Source organism: Pygocentrus nattereri, chromosome 8 (genome assembly GCF_015220715.1).
Source record: "Pygocentrus nattereri isolate fPygNat1 chromosome 8, fPygNat1.pri, whole genome shotgun sequence".
NCBI classification, from domain to species: Eukaryota; Metazoa; Chordata; class Actinopteri; order Characiformes; family Serrasalmidae; genus Pygocentrus; species Pygocentrus nattereri.
This window is the reverse complement of record NC_051218.1, coordinates 32,801,836-32,807,488: the sequence shown is the minus strand read 5'-3', so window position 1 is coordinate 32,807,488 and position 5,653 is coordinate 32,801,836. Positions and strand designations below refer to the sequence as shown.

At 39.1% G+C, this 5,653-nt stretch overlaps 1 long non-coding RNA gene across 1 annotated transcript; it reads left to right on the top strand.

The window, feature by feature from the left end:
- Window positions 1-1,590: 1,590 nt before the first annotated feature.
- Window positions 1,591-5,011, top strand: LOC108438455. The gene is made up of 3 exons (XR_001858693.1): window positions 1,591-1,680; window positions 1,810-2,170; window positions 4,930-5,011. It is a non-coding gene; the product is annotated as an uncharacterized LOC108438455 (long non-coding RNA).
- The last annotated feature ends 642 nt before the right edge of the window (window positions 5,012-5,653 follow it).

The following is a 5,653-nucleotide window of genomic DNA, read 5'->3' as shown; positions in this document are numbered from 1 at the left end:
ATAGAGTAGCCACTTTATTAGAAACGCCTAAATTGTATCTGCATCATTGGCCAGTAAAAGAGCTGCATGTTGCTGCCCCCAGACCTAAGGTCACCATGTCTAATGCCAAGCATGGGCTAGAGGGGTATAAACCCAGCATCATCTAACATCAGTACCTGACCTCAATGCTCAATCAAATCCCCTCAGCAATGTTCCAACATCTAGTGTATTAATATCCTTCATTTCAGAAGGAACACTGAAGTCTATAGACTGTGTTCAGTGTAAAATCAGACTGGTAAACTATAAAGTCTTGTTCAGCCTTTTTTGCCAAATTGTACCAATAATTCTGGAGGGCTCTGTTACAGCGATTAACTTCCCATAAGAACAGTAATTATCCAGCTTGATTTGAAGTGGGAGTAGTTTATCTATTCAGGCCTGCGCGCTTCATTCTTTAAGAACGTGTTTGTCCGACACTGTAAATAAAGCAAGATGAACATCAAACTCATTTCCCAGTGCTGCTCAGATCCCCAGACCAAGTAAAGATATTTAGCAGGAAGGGAACGAGAGTGATGATGATAATGACAGTCATGATGGCGAAACAGAAAAATAATGCTGTGCCACTGTTGTACCTAATGGCTAACTTCATTAAACCAGAGGAAGTAATCTCGCAGGAGTCAAGGTGAGAGGCACCACTGAAATTTTCTGAAACAGGGGAAAGGAAGAGGAGAGCGTGTGAAAAATGCTTCCTTCCGCCTCTTATCTAATTGTGTGCTAATTGTAATTTAATGCTAATGATGTTGCTGTTCTTCTCATTTAATGTTTTGCTCTGTTTGAGCAGTTTTGCTTTGTTTGAATGCCTGAAAGAGCTGGCAGAAGACTTTTCCTTAAAATATTGCTGGAGACTGAAGCTGTTATTGCACAGTTTAGCTTCTGAAAGCCAGGCAGTTTGTAAGTTAATGCAATTAGATTTTATTCCAAATTCACTAAACCCAGTGAATACAGTTGTCATTTTACAGAATGTATATCTTTCTCTGTTAACTCGGGTTTACAGATAACACTTTAAGTATGTGAACACATGAAGTGGTACAAACCAATATATTCACTGGTAACAAGCTAACCCCTGGTTAGTTAGAAGCTTGTTCCTGATTGGTCAGAAGCTTGGTTTTAATTGTTTAGAAGCTTTGTCCATATTGATAAGAAAAAAAGGTTGATTCTGACTGGTCAGAAGCTCAGCCTTAGTTAATCAGAAACTCTGACAAAGCCTGGCCCTGTTTGATGAAAAGCTTGGTTTTGATTGGGCAGAAGCTTGATCTCCATTGATCAGAAGCTTAGTCCTGATTGGTTAGAAGCTCAACCTTAATTATTCAAAAGTTTAGGCTTGGCCCTGATTGATCAAAAGCTTGGTCCTGATTGGTCAGAAGCTTGGCCCTATTTTATGAAAAGCTTGGCCCTGATTGGTCAGAAGCATGACCCTAATTGATGAAAAGCTTGGTCCTGATTGGCCAGAAGTTCTGCCCTAATTTATCAAAAGCTTGGCCCTGATTGGTCAAAAGCTCTGTCTTGATTGGTCAAAAGCTTGACCCTAAATGGTCAGAAGCTTAGTCCTGATTGATCAGAAGCTCGGCCCTGATTTGTCCAAGAGCTGTTTATGAACTGAAACCCTAAACTGCACTGGTATATGCACTGGTGTAAGTTGCCATGGTAATGTATCCTCATAAAAAAGTGATCCATCCTCACAAGACAGAAAATCCAGGATTAGTTTAAACTAAGCTGAAAGAAATCCTGTTTTGAGAGACAGAGCCCTGTTCTGCTTTTATTGTTTGTTTTCAGGTGGGATGATGGAATACTGCAGCTGTGTGGAATAGCAGGCCTCTAAAAGCAATATGTGGAGCGGACCTGAGCAGCTTCGTTTTCACCATGCACAAATGAAACACACCACAAACAAACAACAATCAAACCTGCACTATTTTACAGTTCAATGTGAGACCACTTAAATGCTGAAATAGGCCAGATGGGTGAACAGGCTCAGTCTTGAAGGGGGTGTTTAGTCACTATGAAGATTCGAGCAGGCCGCAATGCAGCCCTTTCACGCAAGCTCTGCAGTCTCTGCCCACCAGCACCCTGTCGGCCTGTATTAATGGTGCGATCACAAAGCATTATTCGGGAAAGTTCTGCATGGAGGCTGAGATGTGTAAGAGCCCACCCCTCACTCTCTCATTATCTCTCTCTCTCTCTCTCTCTGCTCTTCTCTCATACACACCACTTGCTTTCAAACATGTTTGCATGTTTGTATGTTTAATGTAAGGTTTGTGTTCAAAGTGTTTTGTTTATTTCTGGCCTGTTTGGAGTTCTGTGTTCATTTTTGTCATATCTGTTCCTCCTGCTCTCTATATTGGTTCTCTGACCATGAACTGTTCTGACCCTGATTTTGGATTTGCACTTAAATCTCGATTGTCTCCACACAGGCGTCCGCCTCATCATCGCTCCACGTTACTGACTTCCACACAAGTTTAACTGACAACAATAAGTATAACAACAACCATCATATTGATAATGATAATATTGATATAATGGCAATGTATTATTAGTATTATTATTTTTAATGGAAAACATAATAATATAATTTTATCATATCAATAATTATATTAAAACCTGATGACATAATAATAATAATAATAATAATAATAATAATAATAATAATAATAGTGCACCAAGGGGCGGGGCAAAATAATACCCAACAAGTCCACAACTCCAATCTACTATCTTATGTGGAAGTGGTAGAAGTGGTCAAATTACAAGTTCAAATAACATGCAAATAAATCAACACATCCTCTATAGAGACTCACTTAAATTCTTCTTTTTCTGCAAATTTTACTGCATAATTTACTGTTTATTTTCACAGGCCACATATTATGCTTTATTTTTTTTTTTCATAATCTTTGCATATGAGTAAAAACACTCTCTGATTCTGAGCTTCACTGTAACGCAGGGGAGCGATGAGGTGGACGCACATGCTGACAGAAGCAAGATTTATTAGGGGCAAATCTAGACTCAGGGTGTAAACAGTCCAGGGTCAACGAGCCAACACGGAGAGATCAAGGGACAGACATGACAAAAGGAACACAGACTAAACACACAACAGAGGCCAGAAGATCAAACACCATAAATACAATACAAAGACCAGCAAACTAACAGGGGAAAACACAGGGCTTAAAGACAGAAACAACGAGGGTTAACAAGACAATCAAGGGCGGAGTCTGGAAACAAGGGGACAGGACAGGGAAGGATCAAAACAAGGAAGCACATGGACAAGACCAAAAGGTAAACAAAAGCACACGGAGGACCGGGACGGGCCAAACGTGACATTCACTCATAAATACATCATAATATGGAAGGAGTTATGATAGACATGTATGGAAAATGCAATATGATTTCTCATTGACTTTGACTTTGAATGTTTTAGATGCTATGTATGTTTGACACAGGGCCAGCTTTAGCATTTTGGGGGCCCTAAAGCAGGGTCCACCATCTGCTTAGGCGTCCTGGATCTTCTAAACAACTTAGAAATAAAAGATGAGAGAAGATATTGTTTTGAAATATCAATGATAGGAACTTTTTTGATGTGTCCTGTTTGTGTTTTAGCTGCCTGTTTGATTGAATACCGTCATGGTGTGTTTACATATATTCAAATAAAACAAAGAAGGACAAGTATTAATGTAGTCTAAACATTTACACACATACATTTTAAAAATAGTCTTAAATCAATATTCCTAAGTTATGAACTGGAATTTTGTTCACACAACATCAGCAAACCAGTTAGCTTCTTAACTGATGTACTGTTAAATCAGAGGCTATAATAATGACCTATAAGTTGTTAGGGGGCTCCCAGTTGCCCACGGGGCCCTAAGCAGCTGCTTATGTCGCTTATTAGGTAGAGCCAGCTCTAATTTGACATTTCTAATGTTGGAAAATATGCAGCAACACCAGGAACCATTATACTGCCAATTAGTAAAAAGAACTGTTACAGTATTGACAGTAATAGGGTTACAGTTCGTTTAACTTTGCCAAGTAACTGGATAGCCAAATAGGAGTGAATGATCTCTAACATGATGTTATTTATTTAGTTTGAATGTGTTTGCTATTTTGTGGTAAATGCAGTTTTCACAAGTAAATATTTCAGCTGTCTTATAGTCAGTTAGGAAGATAAACTGTAAATACGGCACATGGATGGTTTTGAGCAGCAGCCTAGTCAAGTACACTTACAGTTCCTGAATCGCAGGTAGATAAACAACATATTTGGATCTTAATGTTTGCAAAGGTCATTTGAATTTCTACTTAGATGGTTTTAGCTGCAATTTTGGCTTGCCATCAGCAGGTAGTCAAGTCTGGTAGTGCTGCCATTTATGAGAAAATGTTAAAAGCAATGTTTTGACACCTTCCTCTCAATTCCTGCTCTCAAAATACACTGTTGTTTTTTCTTCTTACTTTTCTTCTTCAATGCTGTCATATTGTCATTGTCATGGAGACAATCCTGATTTTACTCAGACCAGTTTTGATGTTTCTTCTATTATGATCAGGTTTGAATTCTGCATGAATTGAAGTATTGTCAGTGAGCTGTACTGCAGTTATATCTTAGCTTGAGCTGAATGATGCTGTCACCAAAAATCTGCTGAGGTTTGAGTGTATTTGACTAATGAGGAACGAACCTCGCCTGCTGGAGTGAGTTTCGTGCAGAAATTGGCTGATCGTGTGATCTCACAGTCCATAAAAAGTTTCATCTTGTAGACACAGATTCATGACTTCTGTAAGACTTTATCAGGCAGTGTGACTCTGTGTGAACAGTATGTACAATAAGAATTTACTATAAATCCTCGTCCAAAGATCTGTAGACTCCAGCATTTCTTCTGAAATGAAGGGTATTAATAGTGAATTTGTCCCCTTTTGCTTCAGTAACAGTCTCTACCCTTCTGAGAGGGCTTTTACTAGATGTTGGAACATTGGTGTGAGGATTTGATAGGAGCCACAAGAGCATAAGTGAGGTCATGGATGATCAGTTCCGGATCAACTCATCCCCAAGGTCCTGGATCGATCTCCATCACTCCAGAGAACACAGTTCAACTGCTCCACAGCCCAATTCTGGGCAGATTTATACCCTCCTAGCCCATGCTTATCATTAGCCATGGTGACCTCAGGCTCATGCACAGCTGAGTGTCCCAGTCTATTGGTCAGTGCATTTCTATTGAGATTATACAAGCAGTGTCAGCAATGGGTGACCTTAAAGTAGCTAAATGCGCTCATTAGAAGGACTGTCTAAATACTTTTGGAAACATACTGTATATGTACAGTTCCAGGGCACAAATGCACTGGATGTATTTACTGGGAAAAGGTTATTGTAAGATGATGACTTGCTCAAACAAAAAGATCTGACGTGAAACTGTAGATTTATTCCTCCACTTTCATAAAAATTGTTTTCCTGTCATTATTTGTGTATTCATTTATTTTTCATCACTCTCTCAATGTTAGCACTAAAGTAGCAGTTTGGTGGTTTGTGTTCAGAAGGCGCTGTGTAGGAAATGGCTTCTGTTATTGTATTTATTTGACTTCAGCTGCATGCACTGTATTGCATGTCAGTCAGAATGAGTTTGGCAGTTTTATTTGTTCTTTATTCTGTAGG